The sequence below is a fragment of the Rhinoraja longicauda genome, chromosome 15 (assembly GCF_053455715.1).
Source record: "Rhinoraja longicauda isolate Sanriku21f chromosome 15, sRhiLon1.1, whole genome shotgun sequence".
Taxonomy (NCBI): domain Eukaryota; kingdom Metazoa; phylum Chordata; class Chondrichthyes; order Rajiformes; family Arhynchobatidae; genus Rhinoraja; species Rhinoraja longicauda.
The window spans coordinates 19,120,264-19,143,497 of record NC_135967.1 but is presented as its reverse complement, the minus strand read 5'-3'; positions in this window follow the sequence as shown (position 1 = coordinate 19,143,497).

The window sequence follows — 23,234 nt, the reverse complement described above, 5'->3', positions numbered from 1 at the left end:
CTGGCTCCTGAACATTTGTTGTTAGCAAACTTAATTAAATAATTATCCATCTACTGCAATATAATGTGTCACTGATACGCTGCACTGATAGATAGACCTTTAGTGAACACATGACGTGACTTAATAGATAATATGTTCTGTACATAAGGACATTCCCCAAACAAAAACAACCACCGAGATACACTGTTTGCTGGTTTCCATATCGCACAACTTGTGTTTTGTTTTGGATTAATGATTGGAATTGCAATTGGGCACAGTTACAATCCTTCACTATCCCTTCTGTTCTTAAAACTGTGCCTCATAATATGGTAAGTAGCTTGAAGATTTAGTGGAATTGGCCAAGGCTTTTACAGTGGCAGCTAAAATAAGTCACATGACAATGGTGTTTACCTGAATGGCAAATGTTTGTTCCATCCATCTCCATATGGGACTGGTCTTACTTACATAGAAACATAGAAACATAGAAAATAGGTGCAGGAGGAGGCCATTAGGCCCTCGGAGCCAGCACCGCCATTCATTGTGATCATGGCTAATCATCCACAAATTAGTAACCCGTGCCTGCCTTCCCCCCATAACCCTTGATTCCGCTAGCCCCTCGAGCTCAATCTTACTCTCTTTTAAATTCATCCAGTGAATTGGCCTCCACTGCCTTCTATGGCAGAGAATTCCACAAATACACAACTCTCTGGGTGAAAAAGTTTTTTCTCACCTCAGTTTTAAATGGCCTCTCCTTTATTCTTAGACTGTGGTCCCTGGTTCTGGACTCTCCCACATTGGGAACATTTTTCCTGCATCTAGCTTGTCCAGTACTTGTTCATGAATGATAGACTAACAGACCAGCAGACAGAGTTTTGCCCTGTCTTGTATCAAATAATTTTTTCTCTGAGTAAGATCACTACCACAATTAGATGCTTCCCATGTATTTATCTTTCTGTACTTTTTTTCCCGACAACTGTAATTCAAATTCTGTACAACTCCAAGAAGTATGAATAGTAAATTTATGGTGCAATCTTATCACATTCAGCTTGTCTCCTTTCCATTTGTCTTTTCAGCACTTCTTATTTCCTATTATTCCTGTATGCCTTTCCACCCCAGTCACTCCTGTTAACACGCTTCATATTCTCTGTCAATCTTTTCTGCTGTGACTGTCAATTATTTTCTCCTTTTAAATTTGACACTTTATCTGTCCCAGCATGTTTCTCTGTCAGTGATCGTCTTTGTATTCTGCACACTCTCCCTTTGTCAATTGCTTTTTTGACTTTAGTCCAAATAACATTACACAAAAAAATGTGGTCATTTCTAAATAATGTAAATGCAAATTGATTGTGCATTGCTTCAGTAATCCTTGAGTAATTCTTGCATTTAAGTTCAAGAACAAAGTAAAAAGAACTGGAAGTGTTCAAATGCCCAATTTGCTCAGCATACTGCAGGGAAGAAATGAGACACCACATTTTTCTGCATGGCACATATCAATTAAAACAACCTGCAAATGCTGAACATCTGAAACAAAAATATAAAATGCAGGTCATGTTAGAACAAAAGGATTAGGACCTGCGAGCTTTGCTGTTTCTCTTTCCATGAATGCTACCTAAACTTTTGAACGTTTTCAGTATTTTCAGTTTTTTCCCACCTGTATGACTTATTTCCCATGAAATCTTTGGATATAAAAACAACAGCAAATTAAACCATATTTTTGTGTTGGTTTCAAAGAATGCAGAGCAAAGATAGGTAAATGCCTATCTTTGGATAGAAAATAGGGATTCATTTCAGCTGAAATCTATTTGAGCGGTAACACAGCATCATGAGGACTCTCCTGGTCTTCTTGTTTAAAGAACAAAGGAACATCTAAACCTCAAGCTCTTTAATCCTTCTTGCAACATGATGGGGAAAAATGCAAGCGTTTGCTGATGATTTCATGTGCTTAATTCTTAAGGGACTAAATGCATACAGTTTAGTTGCTAATTAGTTCCTACTTTGAATCGATGTGCCATTTGTGCGTCTTGTTATGTCAAATTACAGTGGTCTGTGGGGAACAGTATGGTAAATATGGAATAGTTTTTTTTACTAACTTCAAGGCATGTGTAGAAGTAGGTTAGTCAAAAACAATGGCCCACTGTAGGCCTTCTCCTTGGAATAATGGATAACTGGCAGAAAGAGCAGAGACCATTGGAGGAGGTGGAAGGAGCAGAGCTGTAGCTAGAAGAGAAATGAGGGACAAGGTGTTGGTGAAAGCCAAATCAGAAGGTGTTCTCCAAATATCAGCCTCACCAAGGTGGATAGATCAGATTCCTGCACTTCATCAAAGAGCTCTATATCCAATTCTGTTATATGATATTTCCCCAAGTCCAAACTCAGCCTAGGTAGAAACAATGTTCTGGTGCCTGTATAAGTTGCTGTGCCTACAACCTTGTGAGTTCAGCAACCTTCCAGTTTGGTGCTGGAGATATTAAAGACCATATCAGAGTTTTACATTCACAGTTGCATTGGGGACATCATGAAGACTATCTAATTAAATAGGATGTACCTTTATCATGTTGGTTCCAGCACATGACTCCATGTAACATTGACCTCGTAGAAGCATAGAATCACAGAAGACCAAAATGGGTCCTATATTCTAATATGTATCTGTTCCACTAATTCCTGCTGACTATTGCCCTGCTGAGGGTGGCACAGTGGCATTGCAGTAGAGTTGCTGCCTTACAACGCCAGAGACCCGTGTTCGATACTGACTACCTATCTGTACAGAGTTTGTATGTTTTCTTTGTGCTTTCCTCACACATTCCAAAGATGTGCAGGTATGTAGAATAATTGGCTTCTGTAAATCGACCCTAATGTGTATGATCAAACTACTGTACAGATGATCGGTGGTCAATGCACACTCGGTGGGCCGAAGTGCCTGTTTCAACACCGCATCCCTAAAACTAAAACAAAAAAACCCTCAAATTATTGGGAGGCCAATAGAATTAACCCGACAAAGTGATTCCCCTCTCTTATTTGTAAATTCTACCCATATGTTTTTGTTATACGATCCCTTCAAGATATTCTTGCCGTGTTCTGCGTTGTTCTCCCTAACCAGCAGTGCAATTCTCCCTCCTCTTTTGAATACTCTGCTGTCATGTCCAAAACTTCGATATCCCCAAAACTTCGATCTCCCCGAACATTAAACTGCCAGTTGCCAGCCCTGCCCTTTAGTCAACAACTTAATATGGTAATTCCAGGTGCTGATTCATGCTTATGTTGATCTGATGGATCATGAGGCTCCTCGCATTTGAGTAAATACAGTTGAAATTCTCCCTCTCCACACTCCCTAACTCCTATCTATCTGTGGTCCTAAACCAAAGTGTCACCCATGCATATTCTCCAGTGATCCTGCCTGACCTGCAAAGTTACTCCAGCACTTTGTGTCCTTTTGTGTAATTTAGCACCTGCAGTTCCTCGTTCCCACATATTTCTGCTCTGCCGAGGGAACTTGATTTATTGTCTATTTTTGGATCAATCACCCCAGCTGGTACAGAGCTCCCCATCTTTCCCAATAAGTTTAAATCTTCCTATTTACCATACGCACATCTTATTGGTCTCCTTTGTTACATCTCTTTAAAAGGAGCTGAACAGTTGAGAAACATCATCAAAGCCACAATGAGCTCTTTCCTCCTTTCATTTAAATAAATTTAAATTGACCATTTCCATTAATAAAGTGCATCTTAAAAATGGAGAAATGCTGTGAAATTGCCTTGCACTAATTAGGTCATTTCAAACTGTTTCTGTGATTGCACATTGATTCGAGAGCATATTAGTTTTTATTTAACCACGAATGGAGTAAAATCAGGTGTAAATTTTCTCAATGTTTCTATTCATGTTGTTTACTCTCCTCATTTTGTAAAGGTTTTAGCTGTCATATGTTCTTTGTTACTTTCACAAATATCCATCCATTATTTGTGTACTCAGGCCATAAGTATCTGTGGAAGTATAAGAAAATAACTGCAGATGCTGGTACAAATCGAAGGTATTTATTCACAAAATGCTGGAGTAACTCAGCAGGTCAGGCAGCATCTCGGGAGAGAAGGAATGGGTGACGTTTCGGGTTGAGACCCTTCTTCAGACTGATGTCAGGGGGGCGGGACAAAGGAAGGATACAGGTGGAGACAGGAAGATAGAGGGAGATCTGGGAAGGAGGAGGGGACGGGAGGGACAGAGGAACTATCTAAAGTTGGAGAAGTCGATGTTCATACCACTGGGCTGCAAGCTGCCCAGGCGAAATATGAGGTGCTGAATCACTTCAGTTCTAGGCCCACCAGATACCAAAAACAAAATAAATGCAAGCTCAATAAAAAAACAGGCAAGGAAGCATGGGCTGATTTTTTATTCGCTCTATTTCAGTTGTATTAATGTCTATTCCAATGTTCACATTTACAGCTGAGTGATTCAGTGAAATTAGCAGAAAGCAAAGACTGAAGTAGATACCTTTCAAAGCTGCTTGTTTGAGAGTTATACAATTACAATTACCTATTGGCCATGAGGGGGCCGCAGATTTTATTTGTTCATATATGTATGGTAATTCCTTCTTCCTTTTCAAATTCCTTATACAATTCTTTTATTACTGGGGCATTTTTTTGTTAAAGGTCATGCGCACAGATAAAACGTTCATAAGAAAAACTCAACAAAGAATAAATAGAGCTTAAAGGTTATGTTTTACAAAGCTGCTGAATTTCTTCACTAAACACAACCCTTGAAGTTCCTTGGTATCTTAAAGAACTGAGGAAAAAGCCACAGGTCTCTATATTCTGTCCTTTTCCTTTATATATTTATTTAGAGAGAATTATCTTGTTAGTTTCAATCCACTGCTCTTTCCCTATTGTCCTTCAGCTGTTTCCCACTTATTCTAGTTTCTATCCAAATCCCTCTTTGAAAGTTGCTTTGTGCTTGCTTCCACTACTCATCCAAACAGCAATTTCCAGACTGTAATAACTCATGGCATTAAAATAACTCCCATCTTCCCCACACTTGTTCCTGTGCCAATTATCGCAAATCTAACTGCACTGGTTATTAACCCTCTTGCCAGTGGAAAGAGTTTCTCCTTATGTACTCCATCTCATCCCCACATAATTTAGAGTGCCTCCTCTCAACCTTTCTACTTATGTAGAGAACAAACACTCCTCTGTTGCAATCTTGTTGAGTATGTGATAAATCAACAAGAGGGTTAGGATGTCCCCAAATATTAAAAATGTAAAACAAATGGATCAAATGCAAGTCTGTTACAATGGATCCGTTTTTAAAAAAAAATTGCTTCTCTTCTCTCATACCTTTTTAAATTTGCAAGTATCCTAGAGCAACAATATGATCATTCTTTATGTATGAACTTCAACCGAAGAAAGATAAAATGCTTTCCCTAAGAACATATCACGCATATGCTCCTAAATTGATATTGACACATTTCCAAAGGAAACTTTGAGAAGGAAATCAAGAAGACAATCCCGTGGTGGACTTATTTCCTTCCAACATGTAGGTTATCTGTAGTGTTCGCTGCTGTGCCTGATTCATATCGGTCTGAAGAAGGGTCTCGACCTGAAAAGTCACCCATTCCTTCTCTCCAGAGATGCTGCCTCTGAGTTACTCCAGCATTTTGTGTTTATCTACATATCTACACCAAGGAGCTGGCAGTCACGGTCAGATATTCATGGTCACGGTCTATAGGCATCTCAACAGACTTCCAGCATCTGCAGTGTTCATCTTCTCCAGTACATATGTCACAGTTCCAGGATTGTTCTTTCTTTTCCCCACTCTTCCTGTTTTAATTTATCTCTTTCTATTGACATCTCAATCAGATGGATGGTATGGGATTAACCAACCTTCTATTCCCCCACTCAGCCAGCACCATTACTACCTTTGTCATTCAGTTTCTCTTTGTCTGGTCAGACATACAACATTGTGCTATCCACCCATCTCCCTTCTCTGCAAATGATTGCATGTTTGATTTCTAAATATTCTAATGAATGATCAATGACCTGAAGCATTAAGATTATTTATCTCTCTACAGATACTGCCCGACTTGTTGAGAGTTTACAGCATTTTCTGATTGTCCTCCCAAATGGAGCTGTGTTGTGGCTTCAGCAGGTGGAGAAAGCCAGTTTAAAGTAGATTTTGGCTTCAAAAATAATATCACAACTCCAAAAACAAACTGGCATCAAGATGGTACAATTATCCAGGAAGGAAGTGCAGATGCTGGTTTACACCGAAGATCAACTCAAAATGCTGGAGTAACACTGGGGGACAGGCAGCATCTCTGGATAGAAGGAATACCTGATGTTTTGGGTCGAGACTCAAAACGTCACCCTTTCCTTCTATCCAGAGATGCTGCATGTCCCGCTGAGTTGCTCCAGCACTTTGTGCCTATCTTCTATGCTGTGGAGACAATTGTGCGGGAGATAGAGAAGGGGAGAGCTAGGCTCCATCCAAAGATGACAAAGGAGTCATGTGGACGAACTGTCAGAAACAATAGAATGGACACCATGAAGGTCAAAACTAAGTCAAGACCTGAGGGCCTGGATGAGATACCCTTCAAAGAAATGGAAGGGTAGAATCCGTCAATCAGGAGTCACATATAATATTCAAAAGCTCACCTCAAATGTAACAGTATAAATTCATGACATATGAAATGAAAGCGAAAATGTTTGAAATATCCAGCAGATCTGTCAGAGTATGAGGGGAGAGAAAGTGGGTTGATGGTCCAGGTTGATGATATTAAAGTTAAGTATAAAGCCAGTTATAAGATGGAGAGAAACGGAGGAATGGTGGGTGGTGGGGTGCAATGGTGCGGTGGCAACTGGATAGGTAATCCAGAGGCCTGAATTAACAATCCAGAGATAGAAGACAATCTCTATCACCTGCAATGTAACAATAAAAGTGGTGATAGGAAACACAATTTCAGTCTAGCACAGCTAAGAATGTAATCTAGCAGAGCTATGAATATCAGTAACATTATCTGAGGGACTGTGACATCGTCTCCATCAGACTGAGGATGTTCGTGTGATCCCCAGCTTCCAGTCATCTGTCACTTTAATTCTCCATTGGTCTCCTGGCTTGATATTTTGTCATCAGATTCCTTCACTGATCCAGCAAAGTTCAACACAAGCTCGTGAAAGAGCACTAATCCGTAGGCACATTACAACCTTCTGAACTCAACAGGGAGTGAAAAACAATAATTAGAAAAATGAACACCACCAGCAATTTTATTTCAAATTTACAGCAATCCTGTCAAATTCCTTTGGTAATTTCAGGTAGTTATTCCTCAATTAGATCCCCATAAAGTTTTCATCACCTTGAAGTATCCTCTGTTTTAATAATTTAATCTCAATAGCCTTCTGTCCTTTCTTATTCGTTCTCTCCTGTAACCACCTCTTTCCACCCTCACACCCTGTCTGTGTAAAGTTCTCTGCAACTTTAAACATGCCAACTATAATCATTTATCAAGAAAGGTCACTGAATCTGAATGTTAACCTTGTTTCTCTCTCCACAGATGCTGCCCGATTTTTTTTTACTGCAATATTGTGCTTTTGTATAGTCTCAGTTAAGTCCTGTAACAGGAGGTTCTGGGGCTGTTGGAGCAACATTCTGTGAAAGCTGGATGTGCACAAGTGACTGGTCCAATGGTAGTCTTGTCAAAGTCTGTAAAAAGCATGAGTCCAGAATCAATATTTTAAACACAAAATGCTGGAGTAACTCAGCAGGTCAGACAGCATCTCGGGAGAGAAGGAATGGGTGACGTTTCGGGTCGAGACCCTTCTTCAGTCTGAAGAAGGGTCTCGACCCGAAACTTCACCCATTCCTTCTCTCCCGAGATGCTGCCTGACCTGCTGAGTTACTCCAGCATTTTGTGAATAAATCGATTTGTACCAGCATCTGCAGTTATTTTCTTATATCAATATTTTACAGATCTTTGCCTGTGAACACAGCACCTTGCAGCACCAGAAACCCGGGTTGGATCATGACGATGGGGGCTGTCTACATGAAGTTTGTACATTCTCCCTGTGACTGTGTGGATTTTCTCAGGGTGCTCCAGTTTCCCCCCGCAGTCCAAAGACGTGCATGTTTGTAGGTTAGTTGGCTTCTGTAAATTATAGATTGCCATTCGGCCCTTCGAGCCAGCACCACCATTCAATGTGATCATGCCTGATCATTCTCAATCATTACCCCGTTCCTGCCTTCTCCCCATACCCCCTAATATATGGATGATTGTTGATCGGCGTAGACTCTGTAGGCTGAAGGGCTAGTTTCCATGCTGTATCTCTAAACTAAACTAAACCTTCAACAGAGGTGATGGTCAACTCCATTCGCACATATGTGGAATCTATGACGATAAAGGTTTTGATTCAGCTTCAACAACAGTGCAGGCAGAAATTGCCAAATGTCTAGGTGCTGCAGTGAATATTTAGCCTGTACTCGTGCTGCAACAGTTCAGCAACTGGCACAGTAGAGTGGACTGCAAATAGCCTTATCTTAACCTGCAAAGATTCTAACATGGCTTCCTTTAACTATTGGCCCTGCTTTGAGTTGCAGTGTTCATAAAGTGTACCCTTACTAATGTGCAGATAAGTAATACACTCTTTGACCAAACTGACTTATCTGTCCTTGGCCTCCTCCACTGCCTGAGTGAGGCTGCATGCAAACTGGCAGAACAGAACCTCATATACAGGCCAATGGCATGAACATTGAATTCTCCAATTCCAGGTAAGTCCCACACCCCCCACCTCCCCAAACTTCTCTTTCCTTCTGATCTACCCAGATCCTCCTATCAATGCAACCTAGCTTTACCTTCTCCCCTCACCCAATCTCCTCGTTCCTTTCCCCTAGTCTTCTCATTACTCCTGTTTTTACTGATCACCAAACCGGGGCCTTCCAGGCCGCATTTACCTCCCCCTTTCCTGTTCCCTTCTACCCACTGTCCCTCCCTATGGCTCTACATTTCACTCCTGACCTTCCATTCTTATCAGATTCCACCATCTGCAGCCATTTGTCTTCTCCATTTCACCTCCAGCCTTCTCTCCCCTCCCTAAATCATCTGCCAATCAACCCTCCTAAGCTGGACCTAGCCATCTTTTGTCCCATCTCTTCCCTCCATCTCTTTCTGCCAGCTATCTCATCTCTGCTACAACCTTGAAGAAGGGTCATACCCTCACCATTGTCTATCCATTTCCCTCCATAGATTTTGCTTGACCTACTGAGCTCCTCCAGCAGTTTGCTTCTCGCTCAAAATAAATGCTGGTTTTGCCACCAATTGCCACACTTTGCAAATATAATTTAAATAAATTTATCAAGTAAAAATGTGGATTTTAATTTTATCATTAGTTCATTGGTTAATGATGTGCCCATTCTTTTACCCACCTTTGATTTATTTATGAGTTACTATTACTCTGTTAATTTTAGTCTTCTGCTGCATCTTTGACGTTAATTTTATTTTGCTGTTTTCCTTATTCTTTATTGACTCCATGAAACAATTCATGTTGTTCCAAGAACAGCAGCCCTAATAAATCTACGGACTTTACTTCACACCCATCTGCTGTCATGTAAGCTGCTCAAAAATCAGTGATCTTCCTGGCTTCAACTCTCTTTCTGAGGAATGAAGTGTGTGTGCACAATATGTTTCCAGCTACATGTTCCTGAAAATCAGGGATAAACCCTCCCATTTTGAAAGCTACACAACTCAGTGGTCACCTTCTGAACAAAATCTAGTTATGCAATGTTATTTAATCTGCTGGAGGTATCAACTGGATTTTAAATGATTTTGGCCTCTATTAATATCAGCAAAGTTATTTAACATGAGTGTTAATTGCATATGTTAATATCCAAAGTTATTTTTGCACTATTTATAATTCAAGATACACCACAAGCAGAAGCAATAAAGTAAATGTGAGTTCCCAGTGTAGCCATTAATTTAGCCTTTGTGTAATTTTCTGTAATTACAGATCTAGATTCATGTTCCATCACATAAGTTATAATGTGTAACTAACTCTACGGCAAACTCCAGCATTAAAGAACCCTGGATACCCTTAGCTCGAGGTGGACACAGATAGAAGATAAATATTTCCACAAATTAATGTGAGCGGATAAATCCTGAGGAATTAAACCATGACTGAGTTATAGTCAGCCTCTCAGAGGAAATTATACCATCTGGCCTGCATGATTAATTTTATTCATATTTTATGTAATCTTTAAATTTTAATTTTTAAAGACAACCATATTTTTATATTATCACAATTGCTGTTATATACGACATAACATATTTCTCAGTTCATCTTGGTTTTAATCCAAAATATAGTCATAGAGTTGTACAGCACCAAAACAGGCCTTGTGGCCCAAGTGATACATGCTGACTGAGATGCCTATCTATGCTAATTCCTTTTTCCTGCACTTGGCCTATGTCCTATATTTCTACTCCAAGCTATGTACCTGTCAAAACCGTTTTTAAATGCTATCATTGTACCTCCCTCTATCACTTCCTCTGGCAGCTTTTTTTACATATCCATCTCTCTCTGTGAAAAATATATTCCTCAAAAACTCTTTAAATATTTCGCCTCTCAAATTATGCATATGCCCTTTAGTTTTGGACTCTCTGTCCTTGGAAAAGGACTGGGAATATCTATCCTTTCTGTGCATCTCATAATTTCATAAACAGACTCTACAGTAACCATTAATCTCATGCAATTATGGACAAACTACTTTCTAGAAAGAATATTGATATTAATTGGGCAGCTAAACTAATTATAATATGAATTGTTAAGTATGAAAAATATCTCTCTGCTTTTATGCATAATGTAATTTGATATGTGCACATTATGAAATGTAATCCAATATAGTAAGAGGAGACACAAGGAACTGCAGAAGCTGATTTAGAAAAAAAAGACACACAGTGCGCAAGTAACTCAGTGGGTCAGGCAGCATCTCTATAGAACATGAAAGGTGACAATTCAGGTCAGTACAGTTCTTCAGACAGATTCATAAGGTCATGAGTGATAGGAGCAGAATTAGGCCATTTGGCCCATTAAGTCTACTCCGCCATTTAATCATCGCTGATCTATCTCTCCCTCCTAAGCCCATACGCCTGCCTTCTCCCCATAACCCCTGGTCCCCGTACTAATCAAGAATCTGCCTTAAAAACAGCCTTCTGTGGCAAAGAATTCCACAGATTCACCACTCTCTGACTGAAAAAATCGTCCTCATTTTGACATGCACAGAGAAGTGATCCAACTTCTAAAATACCCCAGTTTCTACTATAACTCTCTCCATCTACTTATTTCTGCCTACCTGTGGATCTTCTGACTTGTGCATCTCCTGAAGCAATGGTGCCTGGTGGTCAGGCACCTTGAGTGCTTACTAATCCAGCCAAAGTAATGGCTTATTTATAGGCTTCCTGTAGCAGGTTTGTTGACGCAAGAGATAGTTATGCTGCCACACATTTACCGGTACAATTATGAAGAGTAGGCTTTGTAATAGTAATTGGGTGCAGCAAATTTAGAACAAGACCTGTTTAATAGGGCCACATAAATGCACCAAAGAATACCATGTGAACTGTGCACAAGAAATGTGTCTGCACACACAGCTCCAGGGAGCCAGGTTAGATTCTAATCTTGGGTGATGTCCACATGGAGTTTTGCACATTTTCACAAAATGCATATGAGTTTTCTCCAGTGTCAGATTCTCGCCTTGATCTGAATGTGATAAACACGCTTCAAGGATACTGAATATAAATGCTTTGTTTTATTTGTCTGCCTTTCCTTTACATCCTGGCAACATGTGTCCTCTGACCTTTTTGACATAGTAACATGTGATCCATTTAAATATGGCATCAGTTACCATGACATTCAGTGCTGTGGTTTCCTCCATATCCCAATGATGTGCTGTTATGTTAATTGGCTGCTATAAATTGTCTCTACTGTAGGCGGGAGGTAAGAGAATTAGGGGGAATTCATGGAGCAGGGAATAGGTTTTGAGGAAGTTAGTGGGAGAGCGGGACTGATGGAAATGTTCTGATGGCTTTGTCACAATTCTCTCATGCTGCCATAAACTCTTCCAATCATGAATCCTGTGAGTGATTAGAGCAAAATGGGAAAGGCAGGGCTATTTCCAATTGGGGCCAAAGATATCCTGCTGCATTGTGGGAAGGAAATCTGAAATTAAGTGAAACAATATATCACATGTTTTACACATGGTAAAAATACCACAAACCTTGTAAATAAGGGATTCATTGATTCTTCTCTCATCGTTTATGTAATTTTGCAAAACCATTTTGAATGTGCTGTTATATTTGCTTGCCCCATATCAAAAGCTCACTTATTTAAACACTGCGATTACAATATATTAAGTGTGATGAAAGTGTGCAGCATCTGGATTCAATCAAGAAGTACATTAAGGGGAAAAGGGTAATCAGAGAGAGAATAGATCCCACCAGGAATCAAAGTGGTCAACTGTGCAAGGAGCCACAGGAGATTGACAAGATACTCAATGAGTATTTCTCCTGTGTTTTTACCATGGAGAAAGACATGAGGACCATAAAACAAGGCGGTCAATAGAAGTGTCTTGAGTGCGGTCAGCATTATGGTGGAGGAAGTGCTGAAGCTCCTAATGCATATGAAGGTGGCAAATGGTGTACCTCTATTTAAGATTGGCTTGAAGGGAAAACCTGGGATCTAAAGGCTAGTGAGTCTATTATCCGTGGTCGGAAATTTACAAGTGAGTATTCTGAGGAATAAGATGTACATGTATTTAGGGCTGATTAGGGATAGTCAGCACGGTTTTGTACGTGAGAGATTATGTATCACAAATCTGATTGAGATTTTTGAAGATGTGAGCAAAAAGGTTGATGAAGGCAGAGCTGTAGGCATTACCTATATGGGTTTCAGCATATAGGCATTTGACAAGGTTCAAAAAGGTGCACTGCTCTGGAAGGTTAGATTGCATGGGATCCAAGGAGAGATAGCTGACTGGATAGAAAATTGGCTTCATGGGAGAAAGCTGAGGGGGATGGTGGAAGGTTGTTTTTCTGACTGGAAGCCTGTGACTAGTGGTGTGTCTCAGTGTTCGGTGCTGGGCCCATTGTTGATTGTCATCTAAATCAATGATTTGGATGAGAATGTACAAGGCATCATTAGCAGGTTTGCAGATGACGCCACAGTGGGTGGTATTGTAGATAGCAAAATCAGTTGTCCAAAATTGCAGCAGGATCTTGATAAGTTGGGAAGGTGGGCTGAGGAATGGTTGATGGACACATACAGAGAAGTGTGAGGTGTGCATTTTGGGAAGTCTAACCAGGACAGGACCTATACAGTGAATGGTGGGGCTCTGGGAAGTATTGTAGAACAAAGGGATCTAGTAGTGCAGGTACAAAGTTCCTTCAAAGTGGCATCACAGATAGATAGGGTGGTCAAGAATGATTTTGACACAATGGCCATCATAAGTCAGAATACTGAGTATAGAAGTTGGGAGGTTATGTTACAGTTGTACAAGACATCGGTGAGGCCACATTTAATGTATTGTGTTCAGTTTTGTTCACCCTGTTGTAGGAAAGATGTTGTTAAGCTGGATGCAGAGAGGATTTACTAGGATGTTTCCTGGACTCGAGGGCCTGAGCAATAGGGAGAGGTTAAGCAGGCTAGGACTTTATTCCTTGCAGCACAGGAGGATCACTGGTGATCTTAGAGAGGGCTATAAGATCTTGAGAGGAATAGATAAGCTAAATGCACAGTCGTTAACCCAGAGTAAGGGAATCAAGAACCAGGGGACATAGGATTAAGATGAAGTGGTGAACGATTTAATAAGAACCTGAGGGACAACGTTTTGACACAAAAAAGAGTGACAGGTATATTGAAGGAGCTACCAGAGGAGGTAGTTGAGGAAGATACTATCACAACAATTAAAACACCATTTGGACAGGTATATGTATAGGATAGGTTTAGAAGGATATAGACTGAGGTGGACCCGTTGGGCCCAAATCTCTCCTGCGGGCCTCCCCATGGGGCAACCTTACTCCAACTGACGATCCTGCGGGCCCAGCAAACCTCTCCAACTGACGAAGCCCATTGCTGGGTGGGGAGTGTCTCCCGGGGCTGTGGGCGAGCGATGGGGGACAGGGAAGGGGAGAGGGTGCCACTCACCTCGGCCCCGTGCCGCCAGTAATGCAGCCAGAGCGAGCCGTGGACCCAAAGACTCTCCTGCAGTATGGCAGCGATCATCTGCGAATGGCAGTGACGGCCATCTTGTTGGACCCTCTGCAGCTGCGCTGCACCATGGAAGGAAGGTAAGGCTTGGGGCACGCTGGGATGGGCGCCGGTCCTCCTGGCACAGGGGGGGAGCGCATCAATTAAAATTAGCGGCAGCTCGTGGACTCAGCAGCCCCCTCCCCCTCATTGGCCCCAAACCTCTCCTGCATTGGTCCAGCACCTTCTCCTCCCCAACTTCCCTCCTCCCCCACTCGCCCTCCCCCCTCCCCCCCACTACATCCTTCCTCAACCCCCCAACCCTCTCCTGCATTGGTCTAGCACCCTCCCCTCCCCCACTCCCCCTTCCCCTCCTCCCCCCCACTCACCCACTCCATCCCCCTCAACCCCCCTTATCTCCCCTTCCTCCCCCCCACTCACCCACTCCATCCCCCCTCAACCCCCCTCCTCAACTCCCCCCCACCCACTCACCCACTCCATCCCCCCTCAACCCCCACTTTCTTCCCCTTTCCTCATCCCCCCTCCCTCACCCACTCACTCAACTCCATCCCCCCTCAACCGCCCTCAATCCCCCTTATCTCCCCCCTCCCCTCCACCCCCAGCCCCCTCACTCACTCAACCACTCCACCCCCCCCTCATGTGGCTGGAAGCGAGCTGCGGCTCCCTACGGATCGCTGCCGTTTGCACCATCGCACACGCGGACTGATGTCGAAAATGCAGCTTGTCCTCCCAGCGGGGAGGGGGGGGGGGCGGGGGGCAGAGAGGGTGTGGGTGAGGGAGGAGGGGGTGAGGGATAAGGGGGGGGGTTGAGGGGGATGGAGTGGGTGAGGGGAGGGAGGGGGTGATGGGGTTGAGGGGGATGGAGCGGGTGAGTGGGGGGGGAGGGGAGGAGGGGGATTCAGGGGGCATGGAGTGGTTGAGTTAGCGGCAGCTCATCGGCACCCCCTCATTGGCTGCCATTATACATTATAACATTATGTGACATTATACGCTGAACATTGCCAAGCATCAGTTTAATAAGGTAATTTTTAAACTTTAAAATCTCTCTAACTTTAAAAATATAAGACCAATTTGAATGAAACTTGGTTGAAGTTGTCCCCAGGACAAAGGTGAGTAAGGTGGTCCTAAAATTCTCATGCTATCGCGTGACGGGGGCACAAAAATAAGGTTACACGGGCAAACAAACAAATAAATAATCAAACAGAGAGTTTTAGACAGATGGGCCAAAAGGAGATTGGTTGGACTAGTGTAGATGAGGCATGTTGGTTGACATGAACAAGTTTGGCCAAAGGGCCTGTTTCCACATTACATGCCTCTGTGGCTCTAATTGATAAAGAAATGGTACTTAGAAGCACTTAGAAAAGAGCACTTAAAAAATAACAATAAGATTTATGAAAATGAAAGTGTAAATGATAATATATTGGAGTTCTGGGAATTTGTAACCGGTAAAATAGATAATTGCAAACCAGAGATACAGTACATTTGGATCTTCTGAAAGTTTTTGATTATGTGCCACAGGATGACTTATTTAACAAAAATCGAAGGGCATGATTATAGGGGCAATATACTGTTGTTGTTGGGGGTTCAGTCAATGGAGAAAAATCAAGGAGGAAGAATAAAGGCGTCACTTGGATTGGGAAATTATAGGTCCCAATGGTTTGTAATCTTTGTGAATGATTTGGTTGAGGAGATCAAGTGTAATATATCCAAACTTGATTGACACTGAAGGTTGTGATGAAGACAAAGAGATACTTCTCGGTCTGTGGGCAGATTAAATAAATGGGGCAAGTAGTAACGATTGGAATTAATTGATACCATCAGAAATCATTTTTCTTTTACCCTCCATCAGTTTTGCTAATTATTGCGAACTTGAGTCTTATAGATCAAAATCCTTCAGTGGAGTAAAACCCTGTGATGAATTTCCTCCAGTGAAGTCCAACTCTTACATTAATTTCCACCAGCGATCTCCAAACCTTAATTAATTTTCCCTGTGAGGAGATGATCTTTAATGAAGTGCCCCCAGTGAAATTCTGTCCTGAATTAATTCCCCGCTCAAACATAATGCAATATCTTGTAATGAATTTACACCAGGGTGGTTCTAACCTTAATTTATTTTCCCAGTGATGTAATGATATTTAATGAATTCCCCCCAGTGAAGACCTCACTTTAATTAATTTCCCCAGTGTTTTTGACCCAGTGATCCAATGCTCTGTATTACATTTCCACCAGTGAAACCACAACCTTAATTAATTCTTGCCAGTGAGGACGTGAACCTGAATGAATTTCCCCAGTGAACTTTTGACCTGAAATAATTTCTCCCCTGGTAAAGCAATGGTCTGTAATTAATTTCCCATGTGGAATCCAGGCCATAATTAATTCTGCCCTTTAGCCACACCCTGATATTAATTATTTTTCCCAGTGAAGCCAAAATATTAATTTATTTCCCAAGTGATTCCCTTATCCTAATTAATTCTCCCCAATGAAGCGTTAACTTAATTAATTTTGGCAGCAAAATACTGACCTTAATTAATTTCCCTGGTGCCACCTGATCTTTGATTAATTTCCCCAGAGAAGCCCTGAACTTTAATTAGTCAACCTCAATTAATCACTCTCAAAAGCCTGAACACAAAAATCTTGACTGACTTTATAGTAGACTGCTGTGGACGTGCTACAGTGCCAGAGGTGTTGTGCCTGAGATGCAGCAGCAAACTGAGCCAGTTTAGTTTAGTTTAGTTTAGTTTAGTTTAGTTTAGTTTAGTTTAGTTTAGTTTAGTTTAGTTTAGTTTAGTTTAGTTTAGTTTAGTTTAGTTTAGTTTAGTTTAGTTTAGTTTAGTTTAGTTTAGTTTAGTTTAGTTTAGTTTAGTTTAGTTTAGTTTAGTTTAGTTTAGTTTAGTTTAGTTTAGTTTAGTTTAGTGATACAGCACGGAAACAGGCCCTTTAGCCCACCGAGTCTGCACCGACCAGCAACTCCACACATTAACACTATCCTACACTCACTAGGGACAATTTTACATTCATACCAAGCCAATTAACCTACAAACCTGTACATCTTTGGAATGTGGGAGGAAACCGGAGCACCCGGAGAAAACCCACGCAGGTCACAGGGAGAATGTACAAACTCTGTACAAACAGCCCCCTTAGTCAGGGTCAAACCCAGGTCTCTTGCGCTGTAAGCCAGCAACTCTACCGATGCGCCACATTGCAGCCCGTTGCCATCTTTTGGCACTCATAATATTCCAACTCACTCCCCGTTAGTAAGTTGTCCATTCAAATAATAGTTGGATGAAATCTTTGAAAATAACTCTCTGGATAACGTGAGTGGCATTCACACGTTTCAGGTTAAATAATATTCTAATTCGATGAGATTCGCGTGAAGACACCTTTAACAGTTGGACACCTTTAACAGTTCAGCAGCCTCTTAGTACTGCAAAGATACATTGGACTATATTATGTGCTCAAGTCTTTGGAATGGTACTTGACCTATTGCTTGAGTAAGATTGGAATGATAGGGCTCCTAACAGTATATGTGTCTAGATCTGTTTTTGCACTGAACATAGTCAAGTCAAGTCAAGTCAAGTCAATTTTATTTGTATAGCACATTTAAAAACAACCCACGTTGACCAAAGTGCTGTACATTTGATTAGGTTCCAATAGAGAAAAAAAAAATGAAAACATACAGTAGCACGCAAACAGTTCACAGCGCCTCCTCAATGAGCCTCAAACGCTAGGGAGTAGAAATAGGTTTTGAGCCTGGACTTAAAGGAGTCGATGGAGGGGGCAGTTCTGATCGGGAGAGGGATGCTGTTCCACAGTCTAGGAGCTGCAACCGCAAAAGCGCGGTCACCCCTGAGTTTAAGCCTAGACCGTGGGATAGTGAATAGCCCCAAGTCGGCCGATCTGAGGGACCTGGAGTTAGAGAGGGGGGTTAGAAGATTTTTGATGTAGGGGGGGGAGTGTCCATTTAGGGCTTTATACGTGAATAGGAGGAGCTTGAAGTTGATTCTGTACCGTACAGGGAGCCAGTGGAGAGAGGCCAGAATCGGGGTGATGTGGTCCCTTTTTCGGGTACCCGTCAGGAGTCTCGCTGCGGCGTTTTGGACCAGTTGCAGGCGGGACAGGGAAGATTGGCTGATCCCAGTGTATAGGGAGTTGCAGTAGTCTAGGCGGGAGGAAATGAAAGCGTGAATGATTTTTTCTGTGATTCTTGTTTTAAATATCAATAGTTTGCTGATATAAACCATTCCTCATAGAAGCTAAAACATTTTGATTATATAACCAATGACGATATAACCTCAATTCATGACACTCAAAAGCCTGAACATAAAAATCTCGACTGACATTGCAGTGGATTACTGATGATGTCATAGGGTCATAGAGTGATACAGCATGGAAACAGGCATTTCGGCCCAACTTGCCCACACTGGCCAACATGTCCCAGCTACACTAGTCCCCCCCTACCAAAGTCCATGTCCCTCCAAACCTGTCCTATCCATGTACCTGTCTAACTGTTTCTTAAACGTTAGGATAGTCCCTGCCTCAACTACTTCCTCTGGCAGTTTGGTCCATACACCCACCACCCTTTGTGTGAAAAAGTTACCCCTCAGATTCATATTAAATCTTTTCTCCTTCACCGACTCTGGGCAAGGGACTCTGTGCATCTACCCAATCTATTCTTCTCAAGATTTTATACAGCTCTATAAGATCAACACTTATCTTCCTGTGCTGCAGTGTTGGGGGTGTTGAGTTTCAGACGGAGTATTGAACTGAAACCTGTGGGTCCCTTCTGGGCAATGGAGAAGGCATTCTGTTCTAATTCTAGAAACTAGAAGGCAGCTGAGTTTTTCCATGCATCTTGGCCAATATCAAGGCTAATCGGCCAATGCACTTGCTCATTGTCACATTGGTGTTGGTGGATGATTGCATTGCTCAAGTTGTTTACTACAGTTTCTAGCTAATGGTTACACTGCAGAAATATTTATCCATCAAGTTAGAGATTGCTAGGATGTGAAATTCCTGAATTTGATGGTTGCTTGTGGCCTGAGATTTTACTGCCTTTCTTTGTCACTGGATTCTACCAACGGCAATTCTCCCTCAGTTACATTAGAAAATCCAAAATATTTCTGCTTAAACTGGTGATGAAACAGCAAGTCCATTCCGCTGATTGTTCTAGCCCAGCGGTGGCATCAGTGTGTTGCACATATCCCACCACAGCCATTTTAGGTCAGATTGGTTTAGACAATAGACAATAAACAATAGTCAAGTCGTCAATTTTATTTGTATAGCACATTTAAAAACAACCCACATTGACCAAAGTGCTGTACATCAGTTCAGGTACTGAGAACGAACATCCAATGGCACACAAACATAACAGCACATACATAAACAGTTCACAGCGCCCCCTCAGAGGGCCTCAAACGCTAGAGAGTAGAAATAGGTTTTGAGCCTGAACTTAAAGGAGTCGATGGAGGGGGCAGTTCTGATGGGGAGAGGGATGCTGTTCCACAGTCTAGGAGCTGCAACTGCAAAAGCGCGGTCACCCCTGAGCTTAAGCCTACACCGCGGGATAGTCAGTAGCCCCAAGTCGGCCGATCTGAGGGACCTGGAGATAGAGTGATGTGAATAGCCAGTAGAGAGAGGCCAGAATCGGGCTGATGTGGTCCCTTTTATGGGTACCCGTCAGGAGTCAGGAGTCTCGCTGCGGCGTTTTGGACCAATTGCAGGCGGGACAGGGATGATTCGCTGATGGGAGGAAATGAATGTGTGGATGATTTTTTCAATGTTGTCAAATTGGAGGAATGGTTTGATTTTAGCTATAGTACGAAGCTGGAAAAAGCTGGCTTTTACCACAGCGTTGACTTGCTTGTCAAACTTTAATAGGTGCAGGAGTAGGCCATTCGGCCCTGCGAGCCAGTACCACCATTCAATGTGATCATGGCTGATCATTCACAATCAGTATCCCGTTCCTGCCTTCTCCCCATACCCCTTGACTCCGCTATCTTTAAGAGCCCTATCCAGCTCTCTCTTGAAAGCATCCAAAGAATTGGCCTCCACGGCCTTCTGAGACAGAGAATTCCACAGATTTACAACTCTCTGACTGAAAAAGCTTCTGACAGCAAGTCAACTCTGGCAGATATGGAAAAAGTGATTTGTTTTTTGCCATGTTTATCAGTAACAGGCACGACAGCTCATCACTGGCAACAAGTTCAAACCCAATATTTCATTATTTTATTCATTGTTGCTTTAATTTGTTGCCCTCGTTTTAATCAGCCTACAGATGGAAGCTAGATTTATATAACTGGTGGATGTATTTGCTGCTACAGGGACCAAATTAGTACCAAGATGGTGTCAAATATGGAATGAATTTGCTGAATACTTTATGGCTTGTCAGTTTAAATTGCAGTTAGATCAATTAAGCAAATCATGTTCCTGAACACTCCAGCTACCATCTTTTCTTCCTTGGTGAAGGACACAGACTTGAATCTAATGATCTGCTGTTGGTAGCAGTCTACACAAAGTCCTGTTTTGTGGAGGTTGGAATTCATTGGTAAGGATTGACAGGGATGTGGTGCATGGAATTGTGTTTTGGGCAAGTGTTACTTGTTGGAATATGACATGGAAGGTCTATTCATTGACCTTGACCTCTCAGGCGGTAATTGAACTTCTTGAGGCATCCTTGGAGTTTAATTCCAGGCACTGGCCTCAATGTGTATCTGGTCTCAGCACTTTCTGAATGTGTTTCTAAAACAGCTCTTTTGTGAGTCATAATCACAGAGACTTACAGCGTGGAAACAGGCCCATCGGCCCAACTTGCCTACACCAGCCAACATGTTCCATCTACACTAATCCTACCTACCTGCATTTGGCTCATATCCCTCTAAACCTGTCCTATCCATGTAGGTGTCTAAATGTTTCTTAAATGTTGTGACAGAACCTGTTTCAAGTGCTCCAAAAATGCAACACCTCACATTCCTCTGCATTAAATTTCATCAACCATTCCTCAGCCACCTGCCCAACTGATCAAGATCCTGCTGCAATTTTTTGCAACCATCTTCACTATCTACAACGCCATCTACTTTTGCAAACTTGCTAACCATGCCATGTATATTCTCATCCAAATCATTGATATAGATCATTGTGTGTGCGTAAGCAAAATATCTTTTTATTTTCCATATTCTCAGCAAGATTTCCAATGGAGCATCTGGGAATCTGAACTAATTCTTTCCCAAGTGGCACAGCAGCTGTTGGAGATACTGCTTAGCAGGGCCAGGAACACAGTTTCAATGCAGGTGCTGGCTGCCTAGAGCTTGCACTTTCTCCTTGTGACTGCATCGGATTCCTTTGGGTACTTTGTTTTCTTCCTTACGCCCAAAGATGGTCGATTGGCTACTGTAAATTGTTCCTAATGTATAAATGAGTTGTGTTAATTAGAATGGTAAATGTGATTAATATAGGTTTAGAATAAATGTGTGCTTGTTATTTGGCTCGATTCGGTGGGCTGAAGGACCTGTTTCTGTGCTGTTTCTGAATGAATGAATGAATGAATGAATGAATGAATGAATGAATGAATGAATGAATGCATGAATGAATGAATGAATGAATGAATGAATGAATGAATGAATCTCTCCATGCCTCTGCTTTCCTTCTTTAGCAATTCAAGCTGCTATCTGCTCCAGCAACATTACACTTCCCCTTATCAAGTGCAGGCCAATTAAAGCAGATGATGCTAGCTTTAAAGGATCAGCACTCAGAATATGCAACCCCTACCCTTTACTAACCTGTCTAGTTAAATAATACTTGGATGAAATCTAGGAAAAGAACCGTCTGGGTAACATTAGCAGCTTACATATATTGATATGGTTTTATTTTTGTCAGGAACAATGAGATACAGTGAAAAGCTTTGTTTGTGTGCTACACAGTCAAATCTCACCATTCATGAGTACAATCAAGCCATAAACAAGTACAATGGGTGGTGCAAAGAAATAAAAACCGAGTGTAGAATATAGTGTTAGGACAATGTAGCTGCGCGGAGTTACAGCTGCGGAGAAAGTACAGATTTTTTCAAATGCAAGGTCGACAATAAGGTAGGTTGGAAGATTGGAGAACCCCTTGATGCATTTCATGATGGTGGAAGCCAGAGCCTGGTCATTAAAAGGTAGATTACCTTACTTTTCTTTGGTACTGGAATGATAGTTGGCTTCATAAAGCAGGTGCGATTCTTAGAATTGAGTTGTGATTGCAGGCTAAACACAATTACAATCTGATAAGCCTAGGTTGAGGCACCAAACTGTTGGATATCTCTGACTGTTTTGCAGCCTCTCAGTGCTTTGGTGACGCTTCGACCAAGATCATGTGCTCATGTGTCTGAAGTAGTGCTTGAGCTATTTCTGGGGTAAGGCTGGAACGTTAGGGCTCATAGTGTGTGTATATTTTTTTGTACTGGGAATAGTGATTATTGCTTTTATAGTGAGGTTAGAGATTCTTGCATCAAATATCAATACACTCTGATGCAACCATTAATATCCAATCTATAGTATTTTGATTATATAACCAATATTGTCAGTTATTTCATGGGAATAATCACTTCAAGCTTTAATGCTCCCCAACTATTTTTAAGATGAGAAGGGGAAGATTTGAAAGGGACCTGAGGGACAACGTTTTCACATAGAAGGCGGTGTGTATTTGGAATGAGCTACCAGAAGGTGTGGTGGAGGTGGGAGCAATTACAACGTTTAAACAACACTTGGGAAGGTACATGGACAGTAACGGTTTGGATTGATATAATTCAGATACAGGCAAATGGGACCAGCTGGGTTCGGGAACGCTCTGCAATGGATGAGTTGAACTGTAGGTACTGTTTCGATACCTCACAGATCTATGATTCAATTACTCTAACTATGAAATATCAAATGCAATAAAGCTAATAACTCCAGGTATATAAAAACATAAGAATGCAAAGATAGAAGAAATTGTGCAGGAGAAAGCCATTTCATCCTTTAAGTCTGCTCTTTCTTTTACTGAGATTACCGC